The 23,674-nt window shown below is 41.9% G+C and overlaps 1 protein-coding gene across 2 annotated transcripts in view; it reads left to right on the forward strand.

The window, feature by feature from the left end:
- Positions 1–23,674, forward strand: part of LOC142143668 (glypican-5-like) — a 191,828-nt gene that overhangs the window by 164,592 nt on the left and 3,562 nt on the right. The window lies entirely within an intron of this gene.

Raw genomic sequence — 23,674 nt, forward strand, 5'->3', positions numbered from 1 at the left:
CCATGCCATTTGCTTAAATGTGAGGGTCACAGGGGCGGGTCATTGGTACCCATTCAGCTTGTTTAAATCAGGCCAAGTGATAATCACAGAGAGCAGAGTGAGACCATTGCGATGATTGCAGACCACAATGTATCCATCAGAAAGCTCATACAATGTAAGATGAAATTTGGCTTTTTTTGTTTGAGTTTATTGGACTCCATCCACCTCCACATTATATGTTTTGACTGGAGTTACCATTTACGTGCGATACGGCTGCACTGTAGGGTGCTACAGAATTTTGTGACATTGTATAAATAAATTGTATTAGGGATGGATTAAGCCCAAGAGAAATTAAAAGCTGTGGTTTGTGTTCATAACTATTTCGATCACTGAGAGTTAGCAAAGTGAGTAGGTGCAGTAATGTACAAACAAGTGTCATGAAGGGGCAGGGACAAGGGATCAGTTTAAAAGAGTGGGGTGGAGTAAGCTCACTCTATTGGCTCAGGAAAGCAATCCTGCCCTCCCATTCCAAGTCCTGGTTCAAGTGTTCGCTGCCTGCTCGAGGTACAGTTTGTCATGCTTCTGTACAAATGGCCACAGTATGCATGGGCCAGTTCTTACAGTGGAGTGTTGGTGCAGGCCGGAGGTATGAGGAGCCAATTGGAGCATGGGCTTGTGATATAGTACGGGTGTTGTGGTTCAGCCTCGGAGGTATGTTGGTATAACAGGGAGTTATGGCCATGGTATGGTATGAGTGCTGTGGTTCAGCCTTGGAGGTATGTTGGTATAACGGAGTTATGGCCATGGTATGGTATGAGTGCTGTGGTTCAGCCTTGGAGGTATGTTGGTATAACGGAGTTACGGCCATGGTATGGTATGAGTGCTGTGGTTCAGCCTTGGAGGTATGTTGGTATAACGGAGTTACGGCCATGGTATGGTATGAGTGCTGTGGTTCAGCCTTGGAGGTATGTTGGTATAACGGAGTTACGGCCATGGTATGGTACGAGTGCTGTGGTTCAGCCTTGGAGGTATGTTGGGCCATCAAAGAAAGCAAGCTGCGGTATACTACAGGCTGTGGTTCAGCTCTGGATGTACTTGGTGCCAGATGTTCGAAGGCCGTGGCATGGTACGGTCTGTGGTTTAGCTCTGGATGTACCTGATGCCACGTGCATAAAGGCTGCGGTATAGTACGGGCTGTGGTTCAGCTCTGGTTGTACTTAGTGCCACATGTCGATGGGCCTTGGTGTGGTATGGGTGTTGTAGATCAGCCCTGGAGGGAACTGGAGTCGATTGGTGAGCATGATAATGGCATGGTTTGCCATCCAGCGGCTGGTGCAGACTTTAAAGTGGCAGGTGAACACTGTACAGGAGAAGCAAAGTGGGTTAGCACACATTCATGGTAGTCAGGCGTTTGGAACCTGTGCCCTTCGAAGAGTCAGCTTAGGTTCGGTACAAGTACAGCTCACCTGGGCTGACTTGCAATGCATTTATGATTTGCCCAGAGGAGTGCGGGTTCTGGGATGCCTGGGGACGGATGTCCCATAAGTTTAAGAAACAGTGTGCGCTTATGGATGGACAAGGTCGAGTACAGTGTTCTTCCGCCACCATTGCAGTTACGGTTTAATTTAAATAAATAAGAGTTATTTGCCAACAAGTTGGTCTGGTGTCTTTTATTACATTACTTAGGAATTAAGGTTAAGACTAAGGTCTATTGGTTATGTTATCAACCATAAGCATTTTAATAATAATTTAACTATATTGTAATATAACTATCCTACTTGGTTAACAGACAATTGAGAAACTTTATTTTCCTTTTAGTTGGTTTACATATGCTTTGTTATTAATAGTGGTAATATATATTTATTTAAATGTTTCTTTGTTTTCTGATCAAATGTTTTTTTATATTGTGTAAGCTTTGAACACAGCTAACATATTACAGCATGAAATGTTTAAATAAGTATACATATTAATCAAACAAGACTGTTAACACCATATCAATGGCTTGTAACAACCAGTAATAACAGTTTAGCTTTTATTGAATGGTTATTGGGGTTCAGCCACTATTAAACTATAATGATACAATGACGTTTAGTAAACTTTATATATGAACTACATTGTATCAAATCGATGTTTGATTGTTATTGACAACTATTTTATCTTAAACCCATTGGATTAAAAGCTGCAAGACTGAATAGGCTTCCCCATGGATTTTGGTGACCAATAAATGGGTAATAGCGGGTGTTTGGGGGGAGGGTTTTTTATAAATGTTCTTTCACAATGTGAGTGCCTTTTCTTTTTTTTTTTACAGTGTTTTCTCCATGAAACACTTCAAGTCCTAGCACGCCCTGGATACCAGGGCATGCTGGTGCTTGTAGTTCTTCAAGTACAGGCATGCTGTGGCAGCTATGGGTTGGCATGTGTACATCTACAAGTACCAGCATACTTAAGCAGTTTAGGGTTGCCAGGATTTGCTGGGACCGGTAGTGCACCAGAAAAAATGCTGAAATCTATCTTTAAATATTTTATTACTGAATCACCCATCGGCAAGGGATGTTGGGAGGACCCCTAATGCTTTTTTTATTATTATTATTATTATTATTATTATTATTATTAACCTTTATATATAGGGTGCCACATGAGGTCTGCAGCACCGTACAAAGGCATTGTACTGCTTATTGCTTTCAGCACAGCCTGATTTATTTCTAGGGCTGTGCGACATTATGATAGGGAGTCCCCACACTGCTGCTTTCATTATTATAACATTATTAGCTCAGCCGGTTACAGCCATTTTCTCCTGTCCGCCTGAAATTGCCTCTACCAGCCCAGGCCATGAAAGCTGGTGTTGGGTTCCCTTGGGGGGGGGGTATTTGAGTTTTTTTAAATTATTTATCTAAACCATTTATTTTACAATACAAAAGACAGCAGCAGCAATAATCATTACACCTAGCATCACGGAGCCGCAAGAGATATATATGGCTCCTGACAGGCATATGTCCAGGCCTGACTGAGACACATTTGTGAGAACACACTCTTACTGTACACTGCCTACTTCTTTACACCGAAAGAGTAACAAATCTAAGATTGTACAAATCTGCTTATGGGCGGGGACATACGCATTTTTTGTGCTTGTGCACAGCATGAAAATACGGATTTTACGCTACACAAGATAATATTGGTCCCACTCTGCACCAACCTCGCTGTATTTAATCACAAGCAAGGTGGAATGCAACAAATGCTGCTTATTATGTAAAGCAGCCATGGATCACCCCTCCTCCCCTTCTCTGTAAAAAATGTTCCTATTAGTGAATAATAAGTGAACAGGGCTTGTTCTCTTATTATGTTAGGTGTAACATCTGATATGAAATCTGCTTTTAGAAGTATCCAGTACAGTAGGGCTGGGTTTAGGTGTAGTCAAACCAACTTTAATTTCATAAACAAAGGCATTAAAAGATCATCTGCCTCATGTCTTCGTAGGGTACTGCTTCTGTCTTGTATACTTTACCATCATTGCTAAATGTAGTTTTCTAGATTGGAACTCATAATGTGTGTTGGCCCACTTGTAATGTAACACATCACCCCCTTCATGCTCCAGGCATGTAATTTAATAATGTGGTATTAGAAACCCTTCCTCTACAAGGAATACAGCACAAAAGCTAAAGTCCATACGTTAGTGCAGTCACGTGTCTGGATGTGTCCTGTCTGAGACATGTGGATGTGCTTATACGTGTTCGTTATCTCTACTAATTTTATTTCAAGAGTTCAGATCCCCATGAGAAACAGAAGGGACTCAGAAGTGCTGCATCTGAGTGTCCTTTAATCAATATCTATCTCTTGTGGTCACGTGACACAGCATTACCAGCTCGACAGGCTCCAAATTTGACTCTTTAGTTCATTGTGGATTTATTATATTTTGTAGCCTGGGTTTTTAAAGGCATAAGCGTCTATTTAATAAGGCATATCTGGAGGAAAGAGCAGTGTATTATCACTCTTTCCTCAATATTTGTTTTGCACGACCATCTGCCTCTTTTCAGTAAAGACGTGTTATATGTAATAACTCAATATTATATAATAAAACTCAGTTACATATAGCCCTTAGTTTTAAACTTTTAGGGAGGTATTCAATTGTTAGCGTTAACGGGGAAAAACGAGCGCTCAAAAAATCTTAGCGTTAATACGGTAATTACTCGCGAAATTTCAGCTCGCTGCGGCGAGCTGAAATTCCGCGAGTAAGCTACCATATTAACGCTTTTCACGCGCAATATTACCGTATAAACGGTAATATTTTTTGAGCGCTCGTTTTTCCCGTTAACGCTAAAAATTGAATACCCCCCTTAATGTCTGTTTTTCTTGTATATTTTTCCAATTCTGTGAATAATTGAGAACTAGTAGTATTTCAAAGAAATAGCATGTATTTATTAAATACCACTAAACACCCGATTTACTATGAAGGTTAAATGCATTGTTCAGTGTTATCCTGAGATTCCACTGCAGCTGTCACACCATATCAGACAGCTGAAGACTGTCACCAGGGGCGTAACGCTATAACACTGAGCCCCATAAAAAAACTGTGAGTGGCAGAATTGAGTTCCGTGCTCTGATAAAACGTGGCTTTGTTGTGCATGTGCCACCCCCTACGCATACACATGAAAGCAGAGCATAGCTAGAGAGCGGGAGGGGGCGGGGCACCTCCAATCGAGTCATTTTGGCCCCACCCCCCAGGTAAAATGCCGATTTTTGCGGGAGGGAATTCCGGGATGCGGGAGAAATGCCCGCTCTCCCAGGAGTTCAGGAAACTAACCCGAATTCCGGGAGTCTCCCGGACTTTCCGGGAGAGTTGGCAAGTACGCCACTAGAGATGACACAATTGGCACAATTTCACCCGAATCAAGATTCCCGGAGGAATAGCCAGTTTTGCAGACTACAGAGATACAATGCAATCTTTGAGGTAATAGCTTTTATTCACCGTAGTATGTTTGTAAATTCACCTTTAGCTGAGTAATAGAGTAGTGATGCATAATCACACATCTTTCTGCACTTTTGTAAAATCTATGAGACTTGATAATAATAATCTTAGACATCCTCCATTCTATAGACTAATAAGCACTTAATCAGCTTGGCCATGTTATTAATACTTTTTATTAATGAGACTAAAGAATGCATCCCAAATTGACGTATTTCTAGGCGGGAAGTGGGCATTTCTGGTGGGAAGTGGGCATTTCTGGTGGGAAGTGGGCATTTCTGGGTGGGGTTTGTGCAGACCGGGACTTATTTTATTCTATGTTGGGAGGTATGTAAAATTACACCATGGCCAATGTCTTCGGCATGTGGACTAGTCAGCCTAGACTGGTCACATTGTACTGTGTTATAAAACTTACAGACAATGTGACTGCAGATTTAGACCAAGACTGCCAGCTCTATTATTTCTGTTTCAGCAGTGACAATTAGCAACGGAGCAATGGAGCTCTCCTATTTGTGTGTTAGCTATATAACACACTACAATGTGACTGCAGATTTAGACCAAGACTGCCAGCCCTATTATTTCTGTTTCAGCAATGACAATTAGCAATGAGGCAATGGAGCTCTCCTGTTTGTATGTGAGCTATATAGCACAGTACAATTTGACTGCAGATTTAGACCATGACTGACACCCCTATTATTTCTATTTCAGCAATGACAATTAGCAATGAAGCTCTCCTGTTTGTGTGGGAGCTATATAACGCAGAACAATATGACTGCAGATTTAGAAGACCAAGACTGCCAGCCCAATTATTTCTATTTCAGCAATTACAATTAGCAATGGAGCATCAGAGCTATTCTGAATGTCCCTGGAGACTTTGAAGAACACTGCTACCCCTCCTCTTATTTTTCTAGCTATGACGCTGCCCAACTGCACTAGAGACTGCAATAACAAGAACCGTGCTACCCCTTCTGTGTCCCTCTGTGAAATGGCGCTGGATCGCCATGGAAGGCGGTACTTAACGAATCTTAAACTCGCGAGATCCGACGATGTAACAATGACGTTTTGCCTCGTCTTCAATTCCGAGGGCGTGCGAAAGTACAGAGACGGCCCGGATCGATACTCGGATCTGCTAAGTTCGGATGTGTTTGGTTCTCGGGAACCCAGCCTGAGCATATCTGCTCATACCACAAGTTTCCACATATTTTCTTGTGAACCTAATGCTAAGTTGACAGATGCTATGCTAAATCACTAGTCACCGGCCAACTTGTTCAGCAACGGTCACCATGCATAATGAACAACTCAGGCTTAAATATTATACACACTTCTCCCTAGCTTGTTGGACAGGTGATACTCCAGTCTTTCTAGAGGAGTTCTCTTCAAGTGCTCTGCTTAATTAGTCTCAATGTAGACACACCCTGCAGCTGCTGTTAGCTGTTCAAAAATATACCTCTAAACCACTCAAAAATATGTGAGTTAAATCACACTCTATACTATTATTTTGTCACACATATGTCCTCCACCTTTATATCTTAAACTAGGTGCACTGCTTTAAAAATGTGTAACTCTGTCAGAAGACTTGCGCTGCAGATCCAGGGTGGTTTGGATGGGATTGCTACCGGAATGGTCTACTCTGTAAAGATGGGGAGGTAACAGTGCCAATAGATTATAGCTGCTCAGCTATGCTGAGCATGCACTGCTCACTTCCTCCCCTTCTCATCAAGTCACATCTGCCTCCCAGACTCACAATATTTGCTTGTCTGCTTTACCAATTAATCCTTAAAACATCTTCCAACAGCGGAACTCCCTGCTGCGGTTATGGCCCTTCTGGCTGACTCTTTGAGAGCTTTCTCCAGTGTCATTGGATGCAAAGGAGTCACTGGAGTTTGCATTAAATTCCACCCTTATTGCTTGCCCCAAGTCACTACTACTCTAGGGGCGACTGGTGGGGCTATTACTATTTCTCACTTTCCACCATTCCAGATGAAGCAAGTAAAATTACCATATATATCCCCTATAGGCTGAGGTCTATTATTGCTTTCCCATACACAATGCACATATGGTGATGGCTGGAATCGGGGACCTATAATTCTAGCAATATGCCCAGCTATAAGTACTTGAAAATGGTTTGCTGAGAAATGATCACCTTGCTGTAATTTATTTTAATTGTAGCAATAGAATTTCCGCTTTTATTATTGAATTTCAATTTTGATCTATGGCCAGTTTTTTCTCCTCCCTACTAGTAATCTCTGTGGACTGCACAATTTACAATTGTAAATATATGTTTAGCTCTGGCTTTCATTCAATTTACTATTGTATGATCTAAATTATTTTATAGCATTACTCTATGGTTATTTTTAGACAAGGTTCGCCAACTTGTTAAGCCCACTTTAGTTATACGCCAGGGGCAAATCAGTGACCCTTTGTGGGCTGGATGTAGGCTCTCTGCTGCACACCGTGGCTCAGACATCGATATAAATTGTGACTCATCCCTCTGCTGCGGTCACTGGCTAGAATGCAAATACACAGTCACATGTTCAACTTGGCAGCACAAAGCCTTGCTGCAGCATGTGCCAGTGGTCAAATGCCACGTTTAACAACCCAAAAAACAGAATAAATCAGACAGACCACTGACACATTATCATTAAGTAAAAGTAACTGTATACAAGAATAATTTCAATATTTCCAAGTCTTGTTCAAAACTGTTTTATTTAATTATCCTCTGTGGTCTTCATATGTCAAGGCAGAGCCTCTCTGCTCCAGTCCTCAAGTAGACCTATCAAGTGTGTTTTGTGGATCAATTTCTTTACTAAAGTGTTAATCACGCACATGGACCATAGATTGTTTAAACAGTTCACCACCAATCACTATCTACTCATCTATTTTACTAGCAATAAGTGAGTTAGTAGAAAGAAGCATCATTGTGTGATTCTTTCTTTATTGAAGGAACTCTTTTCATTATTGGCTTTACAGATAGGGCACAAAGGGACTGAAAACATTTCCCTGTATATTCCAATTTTACCTACTCTGACTGACACCCGTACAAAGAAAGAAACAGACAAATAGATCACTTTCATATATTCTGGATCTGGTCTTTATTTCTACACTGTGCCAATTAAGCAGAATTACCAGTAGAGCTATAGAATAGAGAATCATACTAAAGAAGCTGATGTCACACTGCACTGACATAACAGCTAGTAATAAGTTGGTGTGGATAAGATAGCACACCAGCCTTTGGTGCCTCTTTATAAATCCATGACCATAGTTCAGCATTGTACCGGTATGCCCAGGGATACTTTGGTGCTGAGCAGGTGCACATTACACATGGTTCTCGGCAGAGATTGGTGCACTCATACTTGCCTACTCTCCCAAATGTCTGTGTGACTCACATATTTTGGGGAGTCCACCAGGTCTCCCAGAAGAGTAGGCAACCCACTCTATCCAGCTGGAGGAGGGGCTTAATGACTCAATTTGTGTCATCATGGTGCAGTTTCGTGAGTCATGGTATTGCACAGCAGGTGGCGACGACACAGTGATGTGAAGTGAACACATCAACATGACCCTCCCCATGGGCCAACTGACCCCCCCCTCCCCCCCCCCTCATCTCCTCTGGGATCTCCCATAGAGGAGTGAATAGAAGTTGTCAATAGTGGTTGCATTACAGTCCTCACCATGACATGTTTATTGAACTTCAGTGTAATATATTTTTTTTGGCGTTTTAAATTCCCATATTCAATTAGTACTGACATGTTAAGTAGCTATTGAGAATTGCTACCAATTTACAGAATAAGATTAATGTTGCTGGTTGGTCAGTTTTAGAAAAGGGACTTTGAAGGGACAATGCTATAAGATCTGGGACTGTCTCTGGGAAATAGGGACACTTAGTAGCGATGGATGACATGAATGTTTTGCATAATTGCAAATTTATCTTTAGTCAATCTGAGCATTACATATGTCAAAGAAATGCATCTCCATGATTTTTGCATTAGGAATAAAAATTCTCATGGATTATCAACACCACATTTTCAGAGCAAAATGCTTGTTAGCAGTCAGGGGTGTGGTGTTATTTATATTGTTATCTATGATGAACATTTGTGTATGCCTCCAGGGGTATTTGTGTATACCTCCAGGGGTATTTGTGTATACCTCCAGGGGTATTTGTGTATGCCTCCAGGGGTATTTGTGTATACCTCCAGGGGTATTTGTGTGTGCCTCCAGGTGCCAGGCCTCACGTCTCAGACACTGTGATCCTGCCAAATAAAGAAATGTTCCCGATGCTGGAATACTGTGTTGCTGCTTTTGTGTGAAATCTGTGGGTCTTTATTATTAGATGGGTGTTTGACGATCAGTGTTTTCTTTCTAAATATTCAGAGTGCAGACTCCAATCAAAGCCCCTGTCAATAACTGTCATCCATGATAGAGCTGCTGTTCTGGTTGACTGAGTGTAGACACGGGTGTGGAGAGCTGGTGATGTGTGCTGAATATTTGCTAAACTAAAGGCAATTACAGGTTGGCAGTGACAGATACACTATGTAATAAAGAGATGTTGGCCTCTGCACAATCAAGCCAGAATGCTTCCTTTTATCTAACGCTTACTGCTCAAAAATGAACATAATTCTGATCAACTCCCGTTCCTTAAAGCCAAGGTACCATTGTTTCAACTGGGCTTACACAGGATATGTCCAATACCTGCATGCAAGCCTTATGTTCCTGATGCTCATCAATGCTTCCTATAGCCACGCAGCAAGGCTATCAAGGGATACTATGTAACTGGTGTTTTATGGGGCTGTACACAATGCATTTTAATAAGAGAGAGTCTAATATTTCATTTCACCTCTGGGTAAAATCAGGATTAAAATTCGGTTTATCCCTATTCACACAGAAGCAATAAGGTTTGTATTACTTGTGTATCAGCTCAGACCTGATGGACACTTTTGAAGCTGGAAAAGTGCTACGGCTAAAAGCGCCTTTCTGACAACACCCTAAGGGACATGTTTAGCATTCTTGACAGCTTTTAGTTCTCCTGGAGGGGAGGTAAGGTGGCAAGCGAGGAGGGGTGGTGATGGCTCGCTCCATGCTGTGCAATGCCGTAATTGGCGAGGCCATAATGAGGCAAAGCACATCATTAAGCTCCACCTCTAAAGTATCCAGGAGGGTGTCTTTGGGAGTGCGAACTCCCCGTATTTCAGGAACCTCCCGGGCATTACGGGAACATTACGGGGAGCCTCCCTCTAGCATCTGCTCGTTATATTGAGGCTTGTGAAAAGGTTCAAGAACAGTTGGATTCGAGCAAGTCCCCAACTGTTTTCTGCAGGCCTGCTCATTTCTCCTTTTGAAGGGGAGCACGAGACATGGGAGCGGGGGAGTGACAAGGCAACCCATGCCACCAATAAAGATGTACCTGGCAGGATGGCCACCCCCCTGGGGAACCTGCTGCCAACATTGCTTATTTTATTAAGAGTTGAGGCAGCAACATTGGTCTCTACTCAAAATTGCATTGACAACTAGTTGTGTCCACCTTTCAACTTTTGTGCAGGGTCTGGCAAGCTGGCACTTTGATTAAATTAATAAATATTTTGGGCATGAAGACGCGTACAACCTTTCTCAAACAAAAAGTTTTCACTCCTCACCTAAAGCTTCCCTGACTTGTTTTCCCAGGACCCTTAGTTTTTCACTTTCTAGGTTTTCATGCATATAACCTAAAAAGGAAGTTCCTGTTTAATTCTCTTTGTGACACTGCGCCTGATTCATCTTGGAACATAAGTCAATTTGCGTACTGTATTTTGTGTGCAATAGCTCTGTGCATACTCAGAAACTGACTTTAGGCCAGTAAACACAATTACATGCAATTCATGTCTGAACGTACATGACAGATTTGAAGGTCGAAGTGGGGGGGGGGGGCTATGGACTAACATAGACAATGTACTGTAAGTGCGCTCAAGTTCCGTGCTCGTTTTTTAAACCTAAGTTGCCTGCAGGTTACGTCCAAAGATGAATCTGGTGGGGAGGGAGCAGTATTTCCAGTTGCTGTTGTTCCTAAACGCTTCCACTCGAATAATATCACTTACAGTTGACCGTGGAATATCCAGCAGGGATGAAATTTTGCGAGCCATCTTATTGCAAAGTGGTATCCTATCACAGTACAATGCTTGAAGTCACTGAGCTCTTCAGAACGGACGATTTTGTATCACAAATGTTTGCAAATGGAGACTGCATGGCTAGGTGTTTGATTTTATACACCTCTGGCAACGGGTCTGATTGACACACCTCAATTCAATAATTAACAGGTGTGGCCAAATACTTTTGTCCATATAGTGTAAGGATGGGCCGGTGGTAAGATTCACAAATCTTATCACCGGCAGGGACTATCAACAGTAAGAGCAGTGCTATCACCGGTGGTGGACCCTTGAATTATAGGGCAAAGCCATGTGAAAAAAATACCCCAGTATGTAAGTAGAAGATACAATTCAGAAGATGCAATGTTTATGCCACGATATAGCTAGGACGGGACAGGTTCCTTTACTTATTCCATAAATCTCTAAGTTGTTAAAAAATGTGATGATAGGTGTAGTTTTTTAATTCAGTGGACCTGTGAGCAAGAGTCATACTTGTCCCTCCCCCTAACAAAAACCTTGTTATGGGGTTTGGACATGTGGGGAGCATGACTTAATCCCAGGCATACTATCACCCTGTATGGTGACATCTCCTGATCCCAGGTCATCATCACCCACTAGTGACACCCTCTGATCCCAGTCACATCACCCACCAGTAGCACACCATAATCCCAGCTATGTCATTCTGTATACAATGGGGCTCGCAAGACAAGGGGATATTGCTGCCCCCCTTAATACATTGGCCTTGGACTATGAACTGCACACCCTGCACCCATGATAGATTCCCACAAGTCTTCTGCTGACATAAAAGTGCATAAAGTATGCATGTGTGACCTGTCTCCCCATTCCTATATTTTAAATGAAAAATACTGCTTTTGTCAGGGGAGTGAAACATTCAGGGCCATAGAGGGTGACATATTATTTATTGTGAGCAGCTAAAAAAACAATTATATTCTGACACTAAGGCCCTGAGCACACCCAACACGCAATCACACTTCTCTAATCCTATTACTGTCAAAAGCAGTAGTTGGCATTCAATGTATTTCTTTAGATCCCTTTAAGCTTTAGATATATAGGTTGATACTTTAGAAACCTGGAAAAATTAAAGGAAAGATGGCACATTCTGTTCAATCTGTTTGTTCGATGACCTAAAAAGTGTAGATAGAGCTATTTGACTAATGACCTAACAAGTGAAGATAGACCTGTTTGACCAATTAATTAACAAGTGTAGGTAGATCTTTTTGAACATTGATCTAACAAGTGCATATAGACCTATTTGTCCTATGACCCAACAAGGGCAGGTAGACTTGTATGTCCGATGACCTAACAAGGACAGGTAGACTTGTATGTCCGATGATCTAACAAGGACAGGTAGACCTCTATATCCGATGACATAACAAGCACAGATAGACCCATGTGTCTGATGGCCTAACAAGAGTAGATAGATCTGCATGTCTGATGACCTAACAAGGGCAGGTAGACCTGTATGTCCAATGACCTAACAAACGCAGGTAGACCTGTATGTCTGATGACCCAACAAGAACAGATAGACCTGTATGTCCAATGACCTAACAAGCGCAGGTAGACCTCTATGTCCGATGACCTAACAAGGGCAGGTAGACCTGTATGTCCGATGACCTAACAAGGGCAGGTAGACCTGTATGTCCGATGACCTAACAAGAACAGATAGACCTGTTTGTCCGATGACCTAACAAGAACAGATAGCCCTGCTTGTCCGATAACCTAACAAGCGCAGGTAGACCTCTATGTCCGATGACGTAACAAGCGCAGGTAGACCTCTATGTTCAATCACCTATCAAGGGCAGGTAGACCTGTATGTCCGATGACCTAACAAGAACAGATAGACCTGTTTATCCGATGTCCTAGCAAGCACAGATAGACGCATGTGTCTGATGTCCTAACAAGGGTAGATAGATCTGTGTGTATGATGACCTAACAAGCGCAGGTAGACCTGTTTGACCGATGACCTAACAAGCGCAGGTAGACCTGTATGTCCGATGACCTAACATGGGCAGATAGAACCGTATGTCCGATGACCTAACAAGCACAGATAGACCCATGTGTCTGATGACCTACCAAGTGCATATAGAAATAAAAAAATTATTGGAATAAATACTGATCGTCCAGAACAAGTGTTTGTTTGGGCACACACAATGCAGTGGCAGGCCCAGTTTTTTAAAAAATAACTAGATCTGTTATTGTGTGTCCAGCATATCTGTATCTTCACAACAGACTATCATTTTAGCAGTGGTCTATACATTTTATTGTAATACATATTTATCACAAACTGTACACAAAAATAATCACTAAATAGAGAATACGTGGACGTGCAGTATATTTAATTTTAAGCAAATGTGCTTTCCTGTATTTATCCACCAATCGCATAATAAGATGCACACTGACTTTCTGGTTTTGCAAACCAAGAGGTAAATCTACATTATGACAAAAGTGAAGATGTCTCTTTAAAGTCTTACTGCACTTTAGTACCATCCGTAGCAAGCGTAGGGTGCTGATTACTATATAAAAATAAACTGTTACAACACTGGCTCAACACTTCTGTATACATTTTTACATTACATACAGTATACTGTGTTTGTTTTACATTTTGCCAACAAACTTTTCTTTTTCTTCATCAGTAAAAATGTAATCTCTTTCATTCACTGTCCAATTACACTCATTGCTCCGGGGATGCAGGGCCTTTCAAGGCCCCGTGATGCAAGTTGGATCCGAGACACGAGATTTGGTTGGCAGAAGAGTAGCAGAAAGTATTCTTGGAACGGATTATGTCACTCCAGGGCAGATGTGAGCTACATTTTAGCAAACTCCATGTGTGGCATGTGGGCAGCTCAGCGCACAATATGTTCTGTTATTTCTACTAAGCCCCTTGCTTCAGGATGCGTGGGTGGACTTTCACTTTAAAAGACTAAAATACTGAAAATCTGTCCCCCCCTCCTTTCCCCTTCAGTACATGCCCAGTCCATCTGCCGGCATCCTCTAAGTTGCTAGGAACTGAATAATAGAGTTCTGGTTATTTTTCCTTACTTCCGTCTGTCAATATATTGTTTATATTAATAATTACTGTATATATAATTTATACTTAGTGATTTCCCCTAAATCCAATCAGGACTTCTAAAGTTTGAATTATATGTATATCCCAGGCATATTATCACCCAATGGTGGCATCTCCCGATCCCAGGTCATAAATATATATTATTCAAACTTCAGAAGTCCTGACTGGATGTAGGTGAACACACTAATTATGTACACAGTAATTATATATCATCACAATTAATTTAGTATTTGTGCATATCATAAATAACAACATAATTCTTAAAGGGATTTTTAACCTTAATTTCACTTTAATGTGTTGGCTTTTAAATGCCCTCCTACAGCTTTTGCTTACAACATTGCTTTATCTTGTGACTTCCTTCTGTGCTTTGCAGCCATATATTTATCTTTTGTGTCTATATTCTTTGCCCTTGGGTACAACACAGAGAAGGCCATTTATGAAGTGCAAAACTACTGCAGCTCAATATAATACCAGCTTTGAAATCATCATCCACCTTAATTTGCCCAAATGCCCCTAGATTTCCTTCAAGGCACATGAGATTGGGGGCTAGAGGGTGGCATTCCAAGACACATGAGATTGATGGCTAGAGGGCAGCATTGCAAGTCACATGAGATTGGGGCTAGAGGGCAGCATTGCAAGGCACATGAGATTGGGGGCTAGAGGGCAGCATTGCAAGGCACATGAGATTGGGGGCTAGAGGGCAGCATGGCAAGGCACATGAGATTTAGGGCTAGATGGTGGCATTGCAAGGCACATGTGATTGCTGGCTAAGAGGGAAGCATTGCAAGGCTCATGAGATTGCGAGCTAGATTGCAGCATTCCAAGGGACAAAAGATTGGGGGCTAAAGGGAAGAAATGCAAGGCACATGAGATTGTGGGCTAGAGGGCAGTATTGCAAGGCACATGAGATTGCAGGCTAGAGGGCAGCATTGCAAGGCACATGAGATTGCGGGCTAGAGGGCAGCATTGCAAGGCACATGAGATTGGAGGCTAAAGGGGAGAAATGCAAGGCTCATGAGATTGCGGGCTAGAGGGTAGCATTGCAAGGAACATGAGATTGGGAGCTAGAGGGCAGCATTGCAAGGAACATGAGATTGCGGGCTAGAGGGCAGCATTGCAAGGCTCATGAGATTGTGGGCTAGAGGGCAGCATTGCAAGGCACATGAGATTGCGGGCTAGAGGGCAGCATTGCAAGGCACATGAGATGAGCGCTAGAGGGCAGCATTGCAAGGCTCATGAGATTGTGGGCTAGAGGCCAGCATTGCAAGGCTCATGAGATTGTGGGCTAGAGGGCAGCATTGCAAGGCACATGAGATTGCGGGCTAGAGGGCAGCATTGCAAGGCACATGAGATGAGTGCTAGAGGGCAGCATTGCAAGGCTCATGAGATTGCGGGCTAGAGGGCAGCATTGCAAGGAACATGAGATTGGGGGCTAGAGGGCAGCATTGCAAGGCACATGAGATTGCAAACTAGATTGCAGCATTCCAAGGCACAAGAGATTGGAGGCTAAAGGGGAGAAATGCAAGGCTCATGAGATTGCGGGCTAGAGGGCAGCATTGCAATGAACATGAGATTGGGGGCTAGAGGGCAGCATTGCAAGGCACATGAGATTGCAGGCTAGAGGGCAGTATTACAAGGCACATGAGATTGGGGGCTAGAGGTTGGCATTGCAAGGCACATGAGATTGCGGGCTAGAGGGCAGCATTCCAAGGGACAAGAGACTGGGGGCTAAAAGGAAGATATGTAAGGCTCAGGAGATTGTGGGCTAGAGGCCAGCATTGCAAGGCTCATGAAATTGTGGGCTAGAGGCCAGCATTGCAAGGCTCATGAGATTGTGGGCTAGAGGGCAGCATTGCAAGGCACATGAGATTGCGGGCTAGAGGGCAGCATTGCAAGGCACATGAGATGAGCGCTAGAGGGCAGCATTGCAAGGCTCATGAGATTGTGGGCTAGAGGCCAGCATTGCAAGGCTCATGAGATTGTGGGCTAGAGAGCAGCATTGCAAGGCACATGAGATTGGAGGCTAGAGGGCAGCATTGCAAGGCACATGAGATGAGTGCTAGAGGGCAGCATTGCAAGGCACATGAGATTGCGGGCTAGAGGGCAGTATTGCAAGGAACATGAGATTGCGGGCTAGAGGGCAGCATTGCAAGGCACATGAGATGAGTGCTAGAGGGCAGGATTCCAGGGCACATGACATTGTGGGATAAATTTGTGTATGAACAGAAGTTTACACAGACTGAGGCTACGAATTGGGTAGAGTTGGAAGGTTCTCCAATGTACCACTCGCAGAGCAGAAAGCAGATGTTCTTTTGCAGAGATTATTGAAATGAGATAAAGGGAAAGACATGTTTAATGGTGTTCTTTGCTGTATGGAAGAATACATTTCCTCCCTGTAAAAGGTATTCAGAGCTTGTGGTCTTCGGGTTTTGTCCTGTACTTTTGATGGAACTAATTTAGCCCCTCTTTATTGCACATTGATGGAAAGGTGCACTTCTAACAATGTAATGTAAAGTTCACCACACACGCAATTTCCACATGTAGTAAAGAGCCCCTCCACTGCCCCCCCCCCTCCAAAAAAGACACACACAATCGAGGAGTGGGCGGGAAAGTAGTATTTAACCATAGTCAATTTACAGTAACGGCGTTCCAAACTCAAGCCCACGCAGCCACGTCTGAATCAAGCTCTGACCATTTCATAGTTACTTGTTTTTATGCCGTATCTCTTGCTCCAGCTAAACTGAATATTATTTTAGTAAACATCTGGAAAAGTATATTTTAATGAAAGGGGTGGTACTAAAGTGGTATTGGTTTGGACTTTGATGACATTTAAAGTGTTGCATAGTTCTCCTCTTGAAATTTCTTAGACTCTCTACACACTTGAAGCATTTCCCAATAGTGGCAGGGAGCACATTGAAACATGCTGGGAGTACCAACCAGGCATAGCCATGCCAGGCATTTTTGAGTTGGTCTCTGAATACCTATGTGTGCAGCTCAGAAATCTGTAAAAGAGGCATGTGCAAAGTAATTACTTGAAGTCTTAGAACCATTTAAAGTGGTACAAGTGGTTGAAGGGGGGGGGGGGTGTTCGGTGGTATGCCATACCGCCACTTGTCCTACTGGCTTCATTGTAAAACTGTTAAATTCCATTTACTTATATTCCCATTACATCTTTCATTCCGCCACTTCTAAATTTCCACTTTGACTGTTGGGTACGAGCATGCAGCTGTCCATTTTAATTTCAAATTATGAGGTAAGACTATTAGGGTACATAAATGCAAAGGAGAGGTTAGGGGAGTGTGGGAGAGGCAGTGAAAGTCATTAAGGGGTCTATTTACAAAGGTGTGAAAAGCCATATAAATGGAGAGAACAGCAGTTTTCTCTGTAAAATGGCCATCACATCTAATTGCATTATTTCTGAAGGGTTCAATACAGTTTCTCCTGGTATAACCCATTTATTGTTGCTTAAGGCAGACCGCATATATCAATATGGGGACAGCAATGGTATCCAATTTATTAAGCTGCAATTTTTTTTCCTTTCCGACGCTACGCCTTAAATCCTAACACCATCTCGGGATGGAGTTACGCACCCAATCTTGCAGAACCATCTACCAACTTACAGTTAACAGCCAGAGTTTTTGGTATACACTGAACTGCACATGCTCAGATATTGTACACACATAATGATTCGGAAAGAAGAAGGATTGCGTAGGGCCATGGCAGCAGTGATAGGAACAATGCAAAGCCCCATCCTCTATCACAGAGGGGGACGTTTGCATTATAGCGCAAGCAAGGTGTTAGTAAATGTCTGCGATATAACATTATGCATAGCAGCGTTATCAAGCGATACATATTGTTGTCCATCATAGTACACTGCACATAAAAACTAAATGGACCCCTAAGACCTGAATGGCTTTGTCATATAAATACAGGAGAAATATATAGAATTTACATTTGCTCACAATCAAGCTTAGCTTTTCAGAGCTTGGTGGCTTTAACAGCCGTAGCACACCGAATCAGAACCCAGAAGTTCTTTCTTTCACCCTCGTGATAAAAAGAAGTGTCAACGGGCACAGTCATCGCTGGGTCAGCCTCATATCGGATGCGCTGGCTCAGCGTAACTCTAATGGTAAATTGGTCCAATAAGTCATCTGTTATGCGGAGATTGTTAAATAGGCCCCTTAACATTTATATTAACCAGTTTCTGCCAGTCTACTGCCTTTCACCACAGTGGACTGGTTCTCTAGAGGTGACGTAGAAAGGTGTAATCCAATATTATGGGGTGCCTGTGCAGATGCTTTTAATCATGGATCTTCTCCCAGGAGACCTTGATGTTCCTGGTTCCACTGTAGGTAATATTATTAGGAAATTTAAGGCCTATGACACTGTAGCTATCCTCCCTCTGGACGTGGCTGCAAGAGAAAACTTGAAGGAAGATCGCAGCGAAGGACTGTTCGGTGGAGGAAGCACCTCGATCAGCTGGCAGACAGATTCAAACTGACCTTTAGACACAAGGTGTCCCTTTACAATGCAGCGCCGCTTGAAATTTAATCGCCGAACACGCTGAACACGCGGGTGTTGAAGAACCCGCATGTTCATACATTTACCCCCATGATGGGTATGTTTACTAAACTGCGGGTTCGAAAAAGTGGAGATGTTGCCTATAGCAACCAATCCAACCAACACATGAGTGTCTATTAACTGGTGGTAGTCGGCGGATTTAGTTATTTTTTTCTATTTATCAAAGACCCTGGCCGATGAAGACTATATTTTCAGCATACATTTTTATTTTATTTTGTTTAGTGCTCCATTAGGAAAAACATTGCTATCTTAGTTCATTTCTTTTTTAGGAGCCATAAGAAATGTGTTCTGGTAAACCGTAACATAATTTATATTTTTTAGGCAGACATCAACTTATGTGTAATTATCACATACTCGTCAACATCTCCAAAACCAGTTCCTTACTTCATTATCCCAAAAAAGCACAGTGACCAGTTCCGATAGTAGATGATATCGCACCCTAAACATTACGCAGTCTTCCTGGTTGTTTGTGTTTCTTCATTATACTGTAATAAATCAAAATAAATCAGTCTCTATCGACAGTCTGCATGTTACAAACACGGTGATACAAATGTCCAAGAGAGTTTTGACCTGTGGCTAAAGATTATTGAATGTGAGGTCATAAAAATAACCTCCGATCTCGATACCAATTTACAACCCAATATGATGACATAATGGTGCCAAAATAACTGGACAAGATAATGCTTTAATACATGCCTTTGTTAGTCAAGTTAAGAGACAGTTCTATGATGTTAGTCTGAGAGGCGAAGCTAGTGCTTCAAACAGAATAATAGAAAGTGGTCCTAAAGGTCTATCTGAGAGAGACTGTAATGATCCTCAAAGGGAGGGCTAGGGCTAGAATCCCTGGAGAACGGAGGCTATGAGGTGTGGAGAATGACAGTGATGGAATAGCACATGTTGGTATCTGTCACCACACTGACGCTTTCTCTGGAATTTATTCCTAATTATCTTTAATGGCAGTCTGAAAGCTTTCCATTTCTCTTCCCGGATTTGCTGAATACAAATATTATCCCTAGGATGCACCGTGCATGCTAATTACACACAGGTCTGCAAAGTTTTTTAAACAATTACTACAAGGAATGTATACTTGGTAGTATTATATTATTTAAAAATGTTTTGTGCCTTTAAATCACAGGATGCATTAACAGACCACTCACAACACACAAATGCTACAATCTGGATTAGGATTTAAACAGGAAGGAGCGGGTAGAGAGAATAATGCCCCATTCAGATAGTCGGCTTTATAATAAATGTTCAAAGACTTGTGCAATTTTTTTTCTCTATATGCTCTATTCAGCTAATTACCCAGTCATCAGTGCTATAAAACATGTGCCACCCACATTAACTGTTCCTATGATCTATAAGCGTTAGTGACCACATATACATTTAATGGATGCACTGTCCCAGGTTTATACACAGTGGTCAAAGTGGAAATTTAGAAGAGGCAATATGAAAATTGTAAGTGACTGGAATATGATAGTTCTGCAACGAAGGCAGTAGGAGAAGTGGCAGTATTGCATATCTCTGCATACCAGCCCTCTTCCACCACTGGTTATACAGATATGGCAGTGAATGGGCACTGAATGTAATCTTGCAAATAGATGAGTAACCCTAATTAAACATTTACCCCTTAATAGACAGTGCAAAATGTTTTCTGTTTTTTTTTGTGATGGGGAGACCACCCGATGACAAGTCCTTTCTGTGTCTATCACCAGCAAGTTCTTTCCTAAGATGATTTAGAAAGCATGGCAAAATACCAAATTACCGTGGCATGTCATGCTACCTTGGTATTGTATCTTCCATGAGTTTGAGATTTTGGTTAATATGTAGGTGCTCAGAGCTGACTCTTACAGACATGAGGCACAGGTAATGACAGCAGAGGTGGAACGTAGCTACTAGGGAATGTTGAGAGACAAAAGATGAAGAGGTAGGCGAGTCATGGTATCTTGAGATGTTCACTGACCCCGTGTTTTGGTTTTGGTTTTGGATCTAGATTAACTTCGTGTTTTGGTTTGGGTTTTGGCAAAACCGCCCTCGTGTGTTTTGGATCCCGATTTTTTTTCTAAATTCCATATATATTTTTTTTGCTAAAATCACATAATTTGGCTCTTTTTATCCCTACTTTATTATTAACCTCAATAACATTAATTTCCAATCATTTCCAGTAAATTTTTGTTAATTGACAAGAACACTGTATCCCTCCTGTTTCTGTGTGAGCAATGGCACTGAGCAGTGTCACTGGTGAATGGAGAGTGACAAGAACACTGCTACCCCTGTTTCTGTGTGAGCAATGAAGCTGGATCTCTTGGGGATGGAGGTACTTATGGAATCCAAAACCCGCGAGATCCGATAATGCAACAGTGAAGTTTTGCCTTGATTCAGATCCCAAGACACGCAAGAGTAACAAGCTGGCTCGCGAGCCTACTCGGATTCCCTAAGTTTGGGTGGGCTCAGTTTACAGAAAACCGAGCCTGAGCATCTCTAATGGTAACCTTTGAAACTGTTGGAAAGTGACTAACAAAAATTATCATGTGTTAATCTTAAATACAAAAGTGTCATCACTGCAGTAATATACCCCATGCTTTAAATTATTGCGGATATTAGAAGCCATCTTGTCTTTCTGTGACCTGTGTAAAACACTCAACATGTGACCTTGTGCTGTTGCGTGTTCATGGCACTCACCCATGACTTTTAATATCTTCATCATTTACAGTAGCAGATATATTATCTCAAATTACAATTATCTCAAATTAAATTACAATTCTATTTATTGGCTATTGGTGTTGTGACCAAAATATAAAATAATTAAGTAAAAAAACATAATTGTGGTATTATTGAAACCCAAAGAGGGACAATTTGCACATGTATATGATAGCGGGCATTGTACTTCTACAGGTTGCTTCAACAATTGTTGTTACCACTCTAGTGAGTGTATTCATTATTGTGAGGCGATAGAAAATCTATGATTGCCACAATTTAACAAGAAATTATAGCTGGAGTTAATGTAGTTCCAAACACTTAGACTCGCTCAGAGATACAAATAGGCCTTTCAGTAGGGGCATCATTAGCATGTGCCTGAGGACGGGTGCAAATACATACTGATGTTGATGACGATTGTCAGCACTAGCTAGCCTCTTCTGATTGGCTGATTGTGGCTTCACCTCTGAATATGATAGATGATTTCTGCATATTTGTGCATATTTTTATGATTTTGTGGATGTATTTAAGCAAGATTCTTTATTTTTATTTTTCTATTAGTACACAAGAAGGAGAGCTATACCTAATGTATTCCAAATTTTATTTCAAACTAATAGTGAATGTATATTTCGCTATCAAAACAAACATTTAAAAAATTGAGTGTATGCCTGACGTAAAACCTGGTATAAATGCTACTGGTGCAGAGCTGCATGCATCTAGTGCAAGTTCGCGCAATTGTGTTTTTATTGTGCAAGCATTTTACGACTGAGCTTCTTGAGGCAAATGTATGCAAACACAGCATCAGCCCCACAACAGTGGCTTGCAAACAATTAACAGATACTAACTTACAGCGCAATAAGACCAGTGCAATAGGACCAGTGCACAATAATATAATTTGAATTTAAAATCTTATAAACTTGTTTATATATAAGATCATGAGAATACACACGGATCACCAGTATAAAACATAAAATGTAATAAAATAAATGAATAAACATATAAAAACACATACATGTAGTTAATATAAGTGTACTATGAATAGAACCCTGCAAATGGCAACTACCCTCTATAAAAAACAAAATCTTGTAACGTGATTTTCACAGTTTTGCTCTGTAATGGTATATAATGCATTTGATCCAGATCTAGAATCGAAAGGGAGAGATATTCCGTATTAACAAAACAATAATACTCCATAAAGCAAAGTCACTGTGGAGCCATAAAGGTAAAGTACTGGTGCATAAAGAAATGGCTCTACACAGGATAGGTGGCTGTCATATGAACAAAGTCACAGGCATGTACCTATTCTCCTAAATCTGCATTATAAATTTTCCCATGTAACCTTCGCCTACGTATTCCTAGCTCAGCCATATTCCCCTTCCACATATCTTTACTTGTTCTAGGGTGTTCAGGGGCGCACGCAGGATTTTTTTTAAAAATATATATAGAGAGAGCTCCATTTCTGCGGCACTGCACTGAACAGCAGCCGCGGCGCTGTCAAAGAAGCGGCCGTGCTGTATTGTACTACCACTATGTATGGACACTGTTCTTCACGCAGGGGTGGGGTTTCTGGGGAACCAGAAACCCCACTCTGTGTGCGCCCCTGGTGTTTTTATTGGCATGCTTAAATTGGTTGTAGTTCAGGGGATAAATGTATGAATTGTCGATTTGTAAAGGCAAACTTGCCTTTACAAGCCTTCGCCACTTTCAATTTCCCCTGCAAACTCGTCGATTTCCGGCGGTTCGCAGAAATCGACATTTCATACTTTCACACCCAGGAGTAGTCTGGTCAGGGTAGGTAGACCCATCCTTGTACTACTTCGGGGAGTAGTGACAGCCGAGAACAGGAATAATAACCTTTAGATGGAGATGGCCTTTAAGAACCAATTTATGCTATTTTGAACATTATCAGGTATGATATGTTCAGGGAAAGGAAATTAAAATTATATCAATTATATCAGGTTTCATGTTGTCAAATTCATCACAAGTGTTGACCCTGCCCTTGTCCAAGGGGCAAGTGCGGGGTTCATTTTGTTGTGGTTTATGAGATCACATAGCCCCACACTGTGCAAAGTGGCATTTTGTAGTATTTCGCAGAAGGGGCAGGCAGTGATGACCCTAAACACTTGCCCACTAGTGGGATTTGGGGAGGAGGGGTTGGCCTATTCTTCTGGAAGTCCAGGATCAACCCCCTGAAGTTCATCAGTCTCCTGGACATTCCATGAGAGTAGATATGTATCATCATCATCATCTCCATCA

Source organism: Mixophyes fleayi, chromosome 3 (genome assembly GCF_038048845.1).
Source record: "Mixophyes fleayi isolate aMixFle1 chromosome 3, aMixFle1.hap1, whole genome shotgun sequence".
NCBI classification, from domain to species: domain Eukaryota; kingdom Metazoa; phylum Chordata; class Amphibia; order Anura; family Limnodynastidae; genus Mixophyes; species Mixophyes fleayi.